The sequence below is a fragment of the Heptranchias perlo genome, unplaced genomic scaffold (assembly GCF_035084215.1).
Source record: "Heptranchias perlo isolate sHepPer1 unplaced genomic scaffold, sHepPer1.hap1 HAP1_SCAFFOLD_1224, whole genome shotgun sequence".
Classification (NCBI taxonomy): Eukaryota; Metazoa; Chordata; class Chondrichthyes; order Hexanchiformes; family Hexanchidae; genus Heptranchias; species Heptranchias perlo.
The window spans coordinates 29,096-44,516 of NW_027138456.1; positions in this window are offsets into that span (position 1 = coordinate 29,096).

Below are 15,421 nucleotides of genomic sequence, written 5' to 3' on the forward strand. Positions count from 1 at the left end.
CTCTCTCTCTCTCCATGTGATCTCTCTCTCTCCATGTGATCTCTCTCTCTCTCCATGTGATCTCTCTCTCTCCCTGTGATCTCTCTCTCTACCTGTGATCTCTCTCTCTCCATGTGATCTCTCTCCATGTGATCTCTCTCTCTCCCTATGATCTCTCTCTCTCTGTGATCCCTCTCTCCCTGTGATCTATCTCTCTCTCTCCCTGTGATCTCTCTCTCTCCCTGTGATCTCTCTCTCTCCATGTGATCTCTCTCTCTCTCCCTGTGATCTTTCTCTCTCTCCCTGTGAGCTCTCTCACTCCCTATGATCTCTCTCTCTCTGTGATCCCTCTCTCCCTGTGATCTATCTCTCTCTCTCCCTGTGGTATCTCACTTTCTGTGATCTCTCTCTCCCTGTGATCTCTCTGTCTCTCCCTGTGATCTCTCTCTCCCTGTGATCTTTCTCTCTCTCCCTGTGAGCTCTCTCTCTCCCTATGATCTCTCTCTCTGTGATCCCTCTCTCCCTGTGATCTATCTCTCTCTCTCCCTGTGGTATCTCACTTTCTCTCTGTGATCTCTCTCTCCCTGTGATCTCTCTCCATGAGATCTCTCTCTCTCCCTGTGATCTCTCTCTCTCTCCATGTGATCTCTCTCTCTCTCTCTTCATGAGATCTCTCTCTCTCCCTGTGATCTCTCTCTCTCCATGAGATCTCTCTCTCTCCCTGTGATCTCTCTCTCTCCATGAGATCTCTCTCTCTCCCTGTGATCTCTCTCTCCGTGTGATCTCTCTCTCTCCCTGTGATCTCTCTCTCTCCCTCCCCGAGATCTCTCTCTCTCTCCCTGTGATCTCTCTCTGTGTGATCTCTCTCTCTCTCTGATCTCTCTTTCTCTGATCTCTCTCTCCCTGTGATCTCTCTCTCTCCATGTGATCTCTCTCTCTCCCTGTTATCTCTCCCTGCGATCTCTCTCATTCTCTGTGATCTCTCTCTCTCTCCCTGTGATCTCTCTCTCTCCCTGTGATCTCTCTCTCTCCCTGTGATCTCTCTCTCTCTCTCTCCCCCTGTCATCTCTCTCTCTCTCCCCCTGTGATCTCTCTCTCTGATCTCGCTCTATCTCTCTCTCCCTGTGATCTCTCTCTCTCTCCCCCTGTGATCTCTCTCTCCCCCTGTGATCTCTCTCTCTCCCCCCCTGTGATCTCTCTCTCTCTCTCCCCCTGTGATCTCTCTCTTCCTCTGATCTCTCTCTATCTCTCTCTCCCTGTGATCTCTCTATCTCTCTCTCCCTGTGATCTCTCTCTCTCTCTCCCTGTGATCTCTCGATCTCTCTCCCCCTGTGATCTCTCTCTCTCTGATCTCTCTCTCTCTCCCCCTGTGATCTCTCTCTCCCTCTGATCTCTCTCTATCTCTCTCCCTCTGATCTCTCTCCTCTCTCTCGCTGTGATCTCTCTCTCTCTCCCTGTGATCTCTCTCTATCTCTCTCTCTCTCCCTCTGATCTCTCTCCTCTCTCTCCCTGTGATCTCTCTCTCTCCCTCTGATTTCTCTCTCTCTCTGAGATCTCTCTCTCTCCCTGTGATCTCTTTCTCTCTCTCTCTGATCTCTCCCTCTCTCCCTGTGATCTTTCTGTCTCTCTCCGTGTGATCTCTCTCTCTCTCCCTCCCTGTGATCTCCCTGTCTCTCCCTGTGATCTCTCTCTCCCTGTGACCTCTCTACCTGTGATCTCTCTCTCTCTCACTGTGATCTCTCTCTCTCCATGTGATCTCTCTCTCTCCCTGTGATCTCTCTCTCTCTCACTGTGATCTCTCTCTCTCTCTCCATGTGATCTCTCTCTCTCCATGTGATCTCTCTCTCTCTCCATGTGATCTCTCTCTCTCCCTGTGATCTCTCTCTCTACCTGTGATCTCTCTCTCTCCATGTGATCTCTCTCCATGTGATCTCTCTCTCTCCCTATGATCTCTCTCTCTCTGTGATCCCTCTCTCCCTGTGATCTATCTCTCTCTCTCCCTGTGATCTCTCTCTCTCCCTGTGATCTCTCTCTCTCCATGTGATCTCTCTCTCTCTCCCTGTGATCTTTCTCTCTCTCCCTGTGAGCTCTCTCTCTCCCTATGATCTCTCTCTCTCTCTGTGATCCCTCTCTCCCTGTGATCTATCTCTCTCTCTCCCTGTGGTATCTCACTTTCTGTGATCTCTCTCTCCCTGTGATCTCTCTGTCTCTCCCTGTAATCTCTCTCTCCCTGTGATCTTTCTCTCTCTCCCTGTGAGCTCTCTCTCTCCCTATGATCTCTCTCTCTCTGTGATCCCTCTCTCCCTGTGATCTATCTCTCTCTCTCCCTGTGGTATCTCACTTTCTCTCTGTGATCTCTCTCTCCCTGTGATCTCTCTCCATGAGATCTCTCTCTCTCCCTGTGATCTCTCTCTCTCTCCATGTGATCTCTCTCTCTCTCTCTTCATGAGATCTCTCTCTCTCCCTGTGATCTCTCTCTCTCCATGAGATCTCTCTCTCTCCCTGTGATCTCTCTCTCTCCATGAGATCTCTCTCTCTCCCTGTGATCTCTCTCTCCGTGTGATCTCTCTCTCTCCCTGTGATCTCTCTCTCTCCCTCCCCGAGATCTCTCTCTCTCTCCCTGTGATCTCTCTCTCTGTGATCTCTCTCTCTCTCTGATCTCTCTTTCTCTGATCTCTCTCTCCCTGTGATCTCTCTCTCTCCATGTGATCTCTCTCTCTCCCTGTTATCTCTCCCTGTGATCTCTCTCATTCTCTGTGATCTCTCTCTCTCTCCCTGTGATCTCTCTCTCTCCCTGTGATCTCTCTCTCTCCCTGTGATCTCTCTCTCTCTCCCTGTGATCTCTCTCTCTCTCTCTCCCCCTGTCATCTCTCTCTCTCTCCCCCTGTGATCTCTCTCTCTGATCTCGCTCTATCTCTCTCTCCCTGTGATCTCTCTCTCTCTCCCCCTGTGATCTCTCTCTCCCCCTGTGATCTCTCTCTCTCCCCCCCTGTGATCTCTCTCTCTCTCTCCCCCTGTGATCTCTCTCTTCCTCTGATCTCTCTCTATCTCTCTCCCTGTGATCTCTCTATCTCTCTCCCCCTGTGATCTCTCTCTCTCTCTCTCCCTGTGATCTCTCGATCTCTCTCCCCCTGTGATCTCTCTCTCTCTGATCTCTCTCTCTCTCCCCCTGTGATCTCTCTCTCCCTCTGATCTCTCTCTATCTCTCTCCCTCTGATCTCTCTCCTCTCTCTCCCTGTGATCTCTCTCTCTCTCCCTGTGATCTCTCTCTATCTCTCTCTCTCTCCCTCTGATCTCTCTCCTCTCTCTCCCTGTGATCTCTCTCTCCTCTCTCCCCCTGTGATCTCTCTCTCTCTCTCTCTCCCCCTGTGATCTCTCTCTCTCTCCCTCTGATCTCTCTCTATCTCTCTCTCCCGTGATCTCTCTCTCCCCCTGTGATCTCTCCTCTCTCTCCCTGTGATCTCTCTCCCTCTCTCTCTGATCTCTCTCTCTCCCTGTGATCTCTCTCTCTCCCCCTGTGATCTCTCTCTCTCTCTCCCTCTGATCTCTCTCTATCTCTCTCTCCCAGTGATCTCTCTCTCTCTCTCCCTGTGATCTCTCTCTCTCCCTGTGATCTCTCTCTCTCTCTCTCTCCCCCTGTGATCTCTCTCTCTCTCCCTCTGATCTCTCTCTATCTCTCTCTCCCGTGATCTCTCTCTCCCCCTGTGATCTCTCCTCTCTCTCCCTGTGATCTCTCTCCCTCTCTCTCTGATCTCTCTCTCTCCCTGTGATCTCTCTCTCTCCCCCTGTGATCTCTCTCTCTCTCTCCCTCTGATCTCTCTCTATCTCTCTCTCCCAGTGATCTCTCTCTCTCTCTCCCTGTGATCTCTCTCTCTCCCTGTGATCTCTCTCTCCCCCTGTGATCTCTCTCTCTCTCTCCCTCTGATCTCTCTCTATCTCTCTCTCCCAGTGATCTCTCTCGCTCTCTCCCTGTGATCTCTCCTCTCTCCCTGTGATCTCTCTCTCTCCCTGTGACCTCTCTCCCTCTCTCTCTGATCTCTCTCTCTCCCTGTGATCTCTCTCTCTCTCCCCCTGTGATCTCTCTCTCTCTCTCCCTCTGATCTCTCTCTATCTCTCTCTCCCAGTGATCTCTCTCTCTCTCCCTGTGATCTCTCTCTCTCCCTGTGATCTCTCTCTCTCCCACTCTGATCTCTCTCTCTCTCTCTCTCCCCCCCTGTGATCTCTCTCTCTCTGATCTCTCTCTATCTCTCTCTCCCTGTGATCTCTCTCTCTCTCTCTCCCCCTGTGATCTCTCTCTCTGTGATCTCTCTCTCTGTGATCTCTCTTTCTCTGATCTCTCTCTCCCTGTGATCTCTCTCTCTCCCTGTTATCTCTCCCTGTGATCTCTCTCACTCTCTGTGATCTCTCTCTCTCTCCCTGTGATCTCTCTCTCTCCCTGTGATCTCTCTCTCTCTCTCTCCCTGTGATCTCTCTCTCTCCCTGTGATCTCTCTCTCTCCCTGTTATCTCTCCCTGTGATCTCTCTCACTCTCTGTGATCTCTCTCTCTCTCCCTGTGATCTCTCTCTATCTCTCTCTCTCTCCCTCTGATCTCTCTCCTCTCTCTCCCTGTGATCTCTCTCTCTCCCTCTGATTTCTCTCTCTCTCTGAGATCTCTCTCTCTCCCTGTGATCTCTTTCTCTCTCTCTCTGATCTCTCCCTCTCTCCCTGTGATCTTTCTGTCTCTCTCCGTGTGATCTCTCTCTCTCTCCCTCCCTGTGATCTCCCTGTCTCTCCCTGTGATCTCTCTCTCCCTGTGACCTCTCTACCTGTGATCTCTCTCTCTCTCACTGTGATCTCTCTCTCTCCATGTGATCTCTCTCCCTCCCTGTGATCTCTCTCTCTCTCACTGTGATCTCTCTCTCTCTCTCCATGTGATCTCTCTCTCTCCATGTGATCTCTCTCTCTCTCCATGTGATCTCTCTCTCTCCCTGTGATCTCTCTCTCTCCCTGTGATCTCTCTCTCTCCATGTGATCTCTCTCCATGTGATCTCTCTCTCTCCCTATGATCTCTCTCTCTCTGTGATCCCTCTCTCCCTGTGATCTCTCTCTCTCTCTCCCTGTGATCTCTCTCTCTCCATGTGATCTCTCTCTCTCTCCCTGTGATCTTTCTCTCTCTCCCTGTGATCTCTCTCTCTCCCTATGATCTCTCTCTCTCTCTGTGATCCCTCTCTCCCTGTGATCTATCTCTCTCTCTCCCTGTGGTATCTCACTTTCTGTGATCTCTCTCTCCCTGTGATCTCTCTGTCTCTCCCTGTGATCTCTCTCTCCCTGTGATCTTTCTCTCTCTCCCTGTGAGCTCTCTCTCTCCCTATGATCTCTCTCTCTCTGTGATCCCTCTCTCCCTGTGATCTATCTCTCTCTCTCCCTGTGGTATCTCACTTTCTCTCTGTGATCTCTCTCTCCCTGTGATCTCTCTCCATGAGATCTCTCTCTCTCCCTGTGATCTCTCTCTCTCTCTCCATGTGATCTCTCTCTCTCACTCTTCATGAGATCTCTCTCTCTCCCTGTGATCTCTCTCTCTCCATGAGATCTCTCTCTCTCCCTGTGATCTCTCTCTCTCCATGAGATCTCTCTCTCTCCCTGTGATCTCTCTCTCCGTGTGATCTCTCTCTCCCTGTGATCTCTCTCTCTCCCTCCCCGAGATCTCTCTCTCTCTCCCTGTGATCTCTCTCTCTGTGATCTCTCTCTCTCTCTGATCTCTCTTTCTCTGATCTCTCTCTCCCTGTGATCTCTCTCTCTCCATGTGATCTCTCTCTCTCCCTGTTATCTCTCCCTGTGATCTCTCTCATTCTCTGTGATCTCTCTCTCTCTCCCTGTGATCTCTCTCTCCCTGTGATCTCTCTCTCTCCCTGTGATCTCTCTCTCTCTCTCCCTGTGATCTCTCTCTCTCTCTCTCCCCCTGTCATCTCTCTCTCTCTCCCCCTGTGATCTCTCTCTCTGATCTCGCTCTATCTCTCTCTCCCTGTGATCTCTCTCTCTCTCCCCCTGTGATCTCTCTCTCCCCCTGTGATCTCTCTCTCTCCCCCCCTGTGATCTCTCTCTCTCTCTCCCTGTGATCTCTCTCTCTCCATGTGATCTCTCTCTCTCTCCCTGTGATCTTTCTCTCTCTCCCTGTGATCTCTCTCTCTCCCTATGATCTCTCTCTCTCTCTGTGATCCCTCTCTCCCTGTGATCTATCTCTCTCTCTCCCTGTGGTATCTCACTTTCTGTGATCTCTCTCTCCCTGTGATCTCTCTGTCTCTCCCTGTGATCTCTCTCTCCCTGTGATCTTTCTCTCTCTCCCTGTGAGCTCTCTCTCTCCCTATGATCTCTCTCTCTCTGTGATCCCTCTCTCCCTGTGATCTATCTCTCTCTCTCCCTGTGGTATCTCACTTTCTCTCTGTGATCTCTCTCTCCCTGTGATCTCTCTCCATGAGATCTCTCTCTCTCCCTGTGATCTCTCTCTCTCTCTCCATGTGATCTCTCTCTCTCACTCTTCATGAGATCTCTCTCTCTCCCTGTGATCTCTCTCTCTCCATGAGATCTCTCTCTCTCCCTGTGATCTCTCTCTCTCCATGAGATCTCTCTCTCTCCCTGTGATCTCTCTCTCCGTGTGATCTCTCTCTCCCTGTGATCTCTCTCTCTCCCTCCCCGAGATCTCTCTCTCTCTCCCTGTGATCTCTCTCTCTGTGATCTCTCTCTCTCTCTGATCTCTCTTTCTCTGATCTCTCTCTCCCTGTGATCTCTCTCTCTCCATGTGATCTCTCTCTCTCCCTGTTATCTCTCCCTGTGATCTCTCTCATTCTCTGTGATCTCTCTCTCTCTCCCTGTGATCTCTCTCTCCCTGTGATCTCTCTCTCTCCCTGTGATCTCTCTCTCTCTCTCCCTGTGATCTCTCTCTCTCTCTCTCCCCCTGTCATCTCTCTCTCTCTCCCCCTGTGATCTCTCTCTCTGATCTCGCTCTATCTCTCTCTCCCTGTGATCTCTCTCTCTCTCCCCCTGTGATCTCTCTCTCCCCCTGTGATCTCTCTCTCTCCCCCCCTGTGATCTCTCTCTCTCTCTCCCCCTGTGATCTCTCTCTTCCTCTGATCTCTCTCTATCTCTCTCTCCCTGTGATCTCTCTCTCTCTCCCCCTGTGATCTCTCTCTCCCCCTGTGATCTCTCTCTCTCCCCCCCTGTGATCTCTCTCTCTCTCTCCCCCTGTGATCTCTCTCTTCCTCTGATCTCTCTCTATCTCTCTCCCTGTGATCTCTCTATCTCTCTCCCCCTGTGATCTCTCTCTCTCTCTCTCCCTGTGATCTCTCGATCTCTCTCCCCCTGTGATCTCTCTCTCTCTGATCTCTCTCTCTCTCCCCCTGTGATCTCTCTCTCCCTCTGATCTCTCTCCCTCTGATCTCTCTCCTCTCTCTCCCTGTGATCTCTCTCTCTCTCCCTGTGATCTCTCTCTATCTCTCTCTCTCTCCCTCTGATCTCTCTCCTCTCTCTCCCTGTGATCTCTCTCTCCTCTCTCCCCCTGTGATCTCTCTCTCTCTCTCTCCCCCTGTGATCTCTCTCTCTCTCCCTCTGATCTCTCTCTATCTCTCTCTCCCGTGATCTCTCTCTCCCCCTGTGATCTCTCTCTCTCTCTCCCTGTGATCTCTCTCTATCTCTCTCTCCCTCTGATCTCTCTCCCTGTGATCTCTCTCTATCTCTCTCTCTCCCTCTGATCTCTCTCCTCTCTCTCCTCTCTCTCCCTGTGATCTCTCTCTCTCCCTGTGATCTCTCTCTCTCCCTCTGATCTCTCCCCTCTCTCTCCCTGTGATCTCTCTCTCTCCCTGTGATCTCTCTCTCTATCTCTCTCTCCCTCTGATCTCTCTCCTCTCTCCCTGTGATCTCTCTCTCTCCCTGTGATCTCTCTCCCTCTCTCTCTGATCTCTCTCTCTCCCTGTGATCTCTCTCTCTCTCCCCCTGTGATCTCTCTCTCTCTCTCCCTCTGATCTCTCTCTATCTCTCTCTCCCAGTGATCTCTCTCTCTCTCTCCCTGTGATCTCTCTCTCTCCCTGTGATCTCTCTCTCTCCCTGTGATCTCCCTCTCTCCCTCTCTGATCTCTCTCTCTCTCCCCCTGTGATCTCTCTCTCTCTGATCTCTCTCTATCTCTCTCTCCCTGTGATCTCTCTCTCTCTCTCTCCCCCTGTGATCTCTCTCTCTGTGATCTCTCTCTCTGTGATCTCTCTTTCTCTGATCTCTCTCTCCCTGTGATCTCTCTCTCTCCCTGTTATCTCTCCCTGTGATCTCTCTCACTCTCTGTGATCTCTCTCTCTCTCCCTGTGATCTCTCTCTCTCCCTGTTATCTCTCCCTGTGATCTCTCTCACTCTCTGTGATCTCTCTCTCTCTCCCTGTGATCTCTCTCTCTCCCTGTGATCTCTCTCTCTCTCTCTCCCTGTGATCTCTCTCTCTCCCTGTGATCTCTCTCTCTCCCTGTTATCTCTCCCTGTGATCTCTCTCACTCTCTGTGATCTCTCTCTCTCTCCCTGTGATCTCTCTCTCTCCCTGTGATCTCTCTCTCTCTCCCCCTGTGATCTCTCTCTCTCTCCCCCTGTCATCTCTCTCTCTCTCCCCCTGTGATCTCTCTCTCTCTCCCCCTGTGATCTCTCTCTCCCTCTGATCTCTCTCTATCTCTCTCTCCCGGTGATCTCTCTATCTCTCTCCCCCTGTGATCTCTCTCTCTCTCTCCCTGTGATCTCTCTCTCTCCCTGTGATCTCTCTCTCTCCCCCTCTGATCTCTCTCTCTCTCCCCCTGTCATCTCTCTCTCTCTCCCCCTGTGATCTCTCTCTCTCTGATCTCTCTCTATCTCTCTCTCCCTGTGATCTCTCTCTCTCCCTGTGATCTCTCTCTCTCCCTGTGATCTCTCTCTCTCTCCCTCTGATCTCTCTCCTCTCTCTCCCTGTGATCTCTCTCTCTCCCTGTGATCTCTCTCTCTCCCTGTGATCTCTCTCTCTCCCTGTGATCTCTCTCCCTCTCTCTCTGATCTCTCTCTCTCTCTCTCCCTGTGATCTCTCTCTCTCTCTCCCTGTGATCTCTCTCCTCTCTCTCCCTGTGATCTCTCTCTCTCCCTGTGATCTCTCTCTCTCCCTGTGATCTCTCTCCCTCTTTCTCTGATCTCTCTCTCTCTCTCTCCCTGTGATCTCTCTCTCTCTCTCCCTGTGATCTCTCTCTCTCTCTCTCTCCCTGTGATCTCTCTCTCTATCTCTCTCTCCCTCTGATCTCTCTCCTCTCTCTCCTCTCTCCCTGTGATCTCTCTCTCCCTCTGATCTCTCTCTATCTCTCTCTCCCTGTGATCTCTCTAACTCTCTCCCCCTGTGATCTCCCTCTCTCTCTCCCCCTGTGATCTCTCTCTCCCTCTGATCTCTCTCTATCTCTCTCCCTCTGATCTCTCTCCTCTCTCTCCCTGTGATCTCTCTCTCCTCTCTCCCCCTGTGATCTCTCTCTCTCTCTCTCCCCCTGTGATCTCTCTATCTCTCTCTCCCTCTGATCTCTCTCTCCCCCTGTGATCTCTCTCTCTCTCCCTGTGATCTCTCTCTATCTCTCTCTCCCTGTGATCTCTCTCTCTCTCTCCCTGTGATCTCTTTCTCTATCTCTCTCTCCCTCTGATCTCTCTCCTCTCTCTCCTCTCTCCCTGTGATCTCTCTCTCCCTCTGATCTCTCTCTATCTCTCTCTCCCTGTGATCTCTCTATCTCTCTCCCCCTGTGATCTCTCTCTCTCTCTCTCTCCCTGTGATCTCTCTATCTCTCTCCCCCTGTGATCTCTCTCTCCCTCTGATCTCTCTCTATCTCTCTCTCCCTGTGATCTCTCTATCTCTCTCCCCCTGTGATCTCTCTCTCTCTCTCCCCCTGTGATCTCTCTCTCCCTCTGATCTCTCTCTATCTCTCTCTCTCCCTCTGATCTCTCTTCCTCTCTCTTCCTGTGATCTCTCTCTCCTCTCTCCCCCTGTGATCTCTCTCTCTCTCTCTCCCCCTGTGATCTCTCTATCTCTCTCTCCCTCTGATCTCTCTCTCCCCCTGTGATCTCTCTCTCTCTCCCTGTGATCTCTCTCTATCTCTCCCTGTGATCTCTCTCTCTCTCTCTCTCTCCCTCTGATCTCTCTCCTCTCTCTCCCTGTGATCTCTCTCTCTCCCTGTGATCTCTCTCTCTCTCCCTCTGATCGCTCTCCTCTCTCTCCCTGTGATCTCTCTCTCTCCCTCTGATCTCTCTCCTCTCTCCCTGTGATCTCTCTCTCTCCCTGTGATCTCTCTCCCTCTCTCTCTGATCTCTCTCTCTCTCTCCCTGTGATCTCTCTCTCTCTCTCCCTGTGATCTCTCTCTCTCTCTCCCTGTGATCTCTCTCTCTCTGATCTCTCTCTCTCTCTCCCTGTGATCTCTCTCTCTCTCTCTCCCCCTGTGATCTCTCTCTCTCTCTCCCTCTGATCTCTCTCTATCTCTCTCTCCCTGTGATCTCTCTCTCTCTCCCCCTGTGATCTCTCTCTCTCTCTCCCTGTGATCTCTCTCTATCTCTCACTCCCTCTGATCTCTCTCCTCTCTCTCCCTGTGATCTCTCTCTCTCTCTCCCTATGTGATCTCTCTCTCTCTCCCTGTGATCTCTCTCTCTCTCTCCCTCTGATCTCTCTCCTCTCTCTCCCTGTGATCTCTCTCTCTCTCCCTGTGATCTCTCTCTCCCTGTGATCTCTCTCTCTCCCTCTGATCTCTCTCCTCTCTCTCCCTGTGATCTCTCTCTCTCCCTGTGATCTCTCTCTCTCTCTCCCTCTGATCTCTCTCTCCCTCTGATCTCTCTCTCTCTCTCCCTGTGATCTCTCTCTCTCTCCCTGTGATCTCTCTCTCTCTCTCCCTGTGATCTCTCTCTATCTCTCTCCTCTCTCTCCCTGTGATCTCTCTCTATCTCTCTCTCTCTCTCTCCCTGTGATCTCTCTCTCTATCTCTCTCTGATCTCTCTCCTCTCTCTCCCTGTGATCTCTGTCTCTCTCCCTGTGATCTCTCTCTATCTCTCCCTGTGATCTCTCTCTCTATCTCTCTCTCTCTGATCTCTCTCCTCTCTCTCCCTGTGATCTCTCTCTCTCTCTCCCTGTGATCTCTCTCTATCTCTCTCCTCTCTCTCCCTGTGATCTCTCTCTCTCTCTGATCTCTCCTCTCTCTCCCTGTGATCTCTCTCTCTCTCCCTGTGATCTCTCTCTATCTCTCTCCTCTCTCTCCCTGTGATCTCTCTCTCTCTCCCTGTGATCTCTCTCTCTCCCTGTGATCTCTCTCTCTCTATCTCTCTCTCTCTCTCTCCCTGTGATCTCTCTCTCTCTATCTCTCTCTCTCTCCCTGTGATCTCTCTCTCTCCCTCTGATCTCTCTCCTCTCTCTCCCTGTGATCTCTCTCTCTCTATCTCTCTCTCTCCCTGTGATCTCTCTCTCTCTCCCTGTGATCTCTCTCTCTCCCTGTGATCTCTCCTCTCTCTCCCTGTGATCTCTCTCTCTCTCCCTGTGATCTCTCTCTCTCTCTCCCTGTGATCTCTCTCTCTCCCTGTGATCTCTCTCCTCTCTCTCCCTGTGATCTATCTCTCTCTATCTCTCTCTCCCTGTGATCTCTCTCTCTCTCCCTGTGATCTCTCTCTCTCCCTGTGATCTCTCCTCTCTCTCCCTGTGATCTCTCTCTATCTCTCTCCTCTCTCTCCCTCTGATCTCTCTCTCTCTCTCTCCCTGTGATCTCTCTCTCTCCCTGTGATCTCTCTCTCTCCCTGTGATCTCTCCTCTCTCTCCCTGTGATCTCTCCTCTCTCCCTGTGATCTCCCTCTCTCTCCCTGTGATCTCTCCTCTCTCTCCCTGTGATCTCTCTCTCTCTCCCTGAGATCTCTCTCTCTCTCCCTGTGATCTCTCTCTCTCTCCCCCTGTGATCTCTCTCTCCCTCTGATCTCTCTCTATCTCTCTCTCCCTGTGATCTCTCTATCTCTCTCCCCCTGTGATCTCTCTCTCTCTCTCCCCCTGTGATCTCTCTCTCCCTCTGATCTCTCTCTATCTCTCTCTCTCCCTCTGATCTCTCTTCCTCTCTCTTCCTGTGATCTCTCTCTCCTCTCTCCCCCTGTGATCTCTCTCTCTCTCTCTCCCCCTGTGATCTCTCTATCTCTCTCTCCCTCTGATCTCTCTCTCCCCCTGTGATCTCTCTCTCTCTCCCTGTGATCTCTCTCTATCTCTCCCTGTGATCTCTCTCTCTCTCTCTCTCTCCCTCTGATCTCTCTCCTCTCTCTCCCTGTGATCTCTCTCTCTCCCTGTGATCTCTCTCTCTCTCCCTCTGATCGCTCTCCTCTCTCTCCCTGTGATCTCTCTCTCTCCCTCTGATCTCTCTCCTCTCTCCCTGTGATCTCTCTCTCTCCCTGTGATCTCTCTCCCTCTCTCTCTGATCTCTCTCTCTCTCTCCCTGTGATCTCTCTCTCTCTCTCCCTGTGATCTCTCTCTCTCTCTCCCTGTGATCTCTCTCTCTCTGATCTCTCTCTCTCTCTCCCTGTGATCTCTCTCTCTCTCTCTCCCCCTGTGATCTCTCTCTCTCTCTCCCTCTGATCTCTCTCTATCTCTCTCTCCCTGTGATCTCTCTCTCTCTCCCCCTGTGATCTCTCTCTCTCTCTCCCTGTGATCTCTCTCTATCTCTCACTCCCTCTGATCTCTCTCCTCTCTCTCCCTGTGATCTCTCTCTCTCTCTCCCTATGTGATCTCTCTCTCTCTCCCTGTGATCTCTCTCTCTCTCTCCCTCTGATCTCTCTCCTCTCTCTCCCTGTGATCTCTCTCTCTCTCCCTGTGATCTCTCTCTCCCTGTGATCTCTCTCTCTCCCTCTGATCTCTCTCCTCTCTCTCCCTGTGATCTCTCTCTCTCCCTGTGATCTCTCTCTCTCTCTCCCTCTGATCTCTCTCTCCCTCTGATCTCTCTCTCTCTCTCCCTGTGATCTCTCTCTCTCTCCCTGTGATCTCTCTCTCTCTCTCCCTGTGATCTCTCTCTATCTCTCTCCTCTCTCTCCCTGTGATCTCTCTCTATCTCTCTCTCTCTCTCTCCCTGTGATCTCTCTCTCTATCTCTCTCTGATCTCTCTCCTCTCTCTCCCTGTGATCTCTGTCTCTCTCCCTGTGATCTCTCTCTATCTCTCCCTGTGATCTCTCTCTCTATCTCTCTCTCTCTGATCTCTCTCCTCTCTCTCCCTGTGATCTCTCTCTCTCTCTCCCTGTGATCTCTCTCTATCTCTCTCCTCTCTCTCCCTGTGATCTCTCTCTCTCTCTGATCTCTCCTCTCTCTCCCTGTGATCTCTCTCTCTCTCCCTGTGATCTCTCTCTATCTCTCTCCTCTCTCTCCCTGTGATCTCTCTCTCTCTCCCTGTGATCTCTCTCTCTCCCTGTGATCTCTCTCTCTCTATCTCTCTCTCTCTCTCTCCCTGTGATCTCTCTCTCTCTATCTCTCTCTCTCTCCCTGTGATCTCTCTCTCTCCCTCTGATCTCTCTCCTCTCTCTCCCTGTGATCTCTCTCTCTCTATCTCTCTCTCTCCCTGTGATCTCTCTCTCTCTCCCTGTGATCTCTCTCTCTCCCTGTGATCTCTCCTCTCTCTCCCTGTGATCTCTCTCTCTCTCCCTGTGATCTCTCTCTCTCTCTCCCTGTGATCTCTCTCTCTCCCTGTGATCTCTCTCCTCTCTCTCCCTGTGATCTATCTCTCTCTATCTCTCTCTCCCTGTGATCTCTCTCTCTCTCCCTGTGATCTCTCTCTCTCCCTGTGATCTCTCCTCTCTCTCCCTGTGATCTCTCTCTATCTCTCTCCTCTCTCTCCCTCTGATCTCTCTCTCTCTCTCTCCCTGTGATCTCTCTCTCTCCCTGTGATCTCTCTCTCTCCCTGTGATCTCTCCTCTCTCTCCCTGTGATCTCTCCTCTCTCCCTGTGATCTCCCTCTCTCTCCCTGTGATCTCTCCTCTCTCTCCCTGTGATCTCTCTCTCTCTCCCTGAGATCTCTCTCTCTCTCCCTGTGATCTCTCTCTCTCTCTCCCTGTGATCTCTCTCTCTCTCTCCCTGTGATCTCTCTCTCTCTCTCCCTGTGATCTCTCTCTCTCTCCCTGTGATCTCTCTCTCTCTCTCTCTCCCTGTGATCTCTCTCTCTCCCTGTGATCTCTCTCTCTCTCATTCGCCTTCTCTTCCTCCGTTGATCAGATCCGCTCTCTCGCAGCTTCCGCACCGGGTCGCTCACAGTCTGTGGAGGTCGGAGCGGCGGCGGGCGGGTCCTGGACCGTCTGGGACACAGTCTGGGCGGGTGGGGGACAGTCTGGGCGGGTCTGGGACACAGTCTGGGCGGGTGGGGGACAGTCTGGGCGGCTCGGGGACCCTCTCCCATCCTCTCCGGGATCAGTATCAGCACCAGGAACAGCGCCGGGCCCGGGGCCGGGAACAGGTCCAGTCATGGCCACAAACTGTACCGGGATCCCGGCAGATCTCCAAGGTAAAGAGAGAGAGTCCGGATCACAGGCTCTCCCCGGCTCAACATCCTCATCCCTCTCTCCATCCTCATCCCTCTCTCCATCCTCATCCCTCTCTCCCTCTCTCCATCCTCATCCCTCTCTCCATCCTCATCCCTCTCTCCCTCTCTCCATCCCTCTCTCCCTCTCTCCATCCCTCTCTCCCTCTCTCCATCCCTCTCTCCATCCTCATCCCTCTCTCCATCCCTCTCTCCATCCCTCTCTCCATCCTCATCCCTCTCTCCATCCTCATCCCTCTCTCCATCCCTCTCTCCATCCTCATCCCTCTCTCCCTCTCTCCATCCCCCTCTCCCCATATCTCCATCCCCATCCCTCTCCATCCTCATCCCTTTCTCCATCTCTCCATCCTCATCCCTCTCTCCATCCTCATCTCTCCATCTCTCCATCCCCATCCCTCCATCTCTCTCTCTCCCCTCTCTCCATCCCCATCTCTCCCTATCTCTCCATCCTCATCCCTCTCTCCATCTCTCCATCCTCATCTCCACATCTCTCCATCTCTCTCCCTCTCCCCATCTCTCCATCCTCATCCCTCTCTCTCTCTCTCCCCCCTCCCTCCCTCCCTCTTTCCCCCCTCCCTCCCTCCCTCTCTCTCTCCCCCCTCCCTCCATCCCTCTCTCCCTCCCTCCCCCTCTCTCTCCCTCCCTCTCTCCCCCTCTCTCTCCCTCCCTCCCTCTCTCTCTCTCTCTGATTCCATCCACCAGCTCAATTGCACAACAAGCCTCTCATTCTCTGCAATATTTCATGTTATGTTTTTGCCTGAACCTCATTCCCCATTCCTCATTCCCCATTCCCCATTCCCCAGTCTCTCCTCCCCTCCTCTTCCTCTCTTCAAAATCTATCCCAACCTCCCCCCCCGACCTCTTTCACAATCTACTGCTTGTAATATGGAAAAAAAAATCTTTAATACA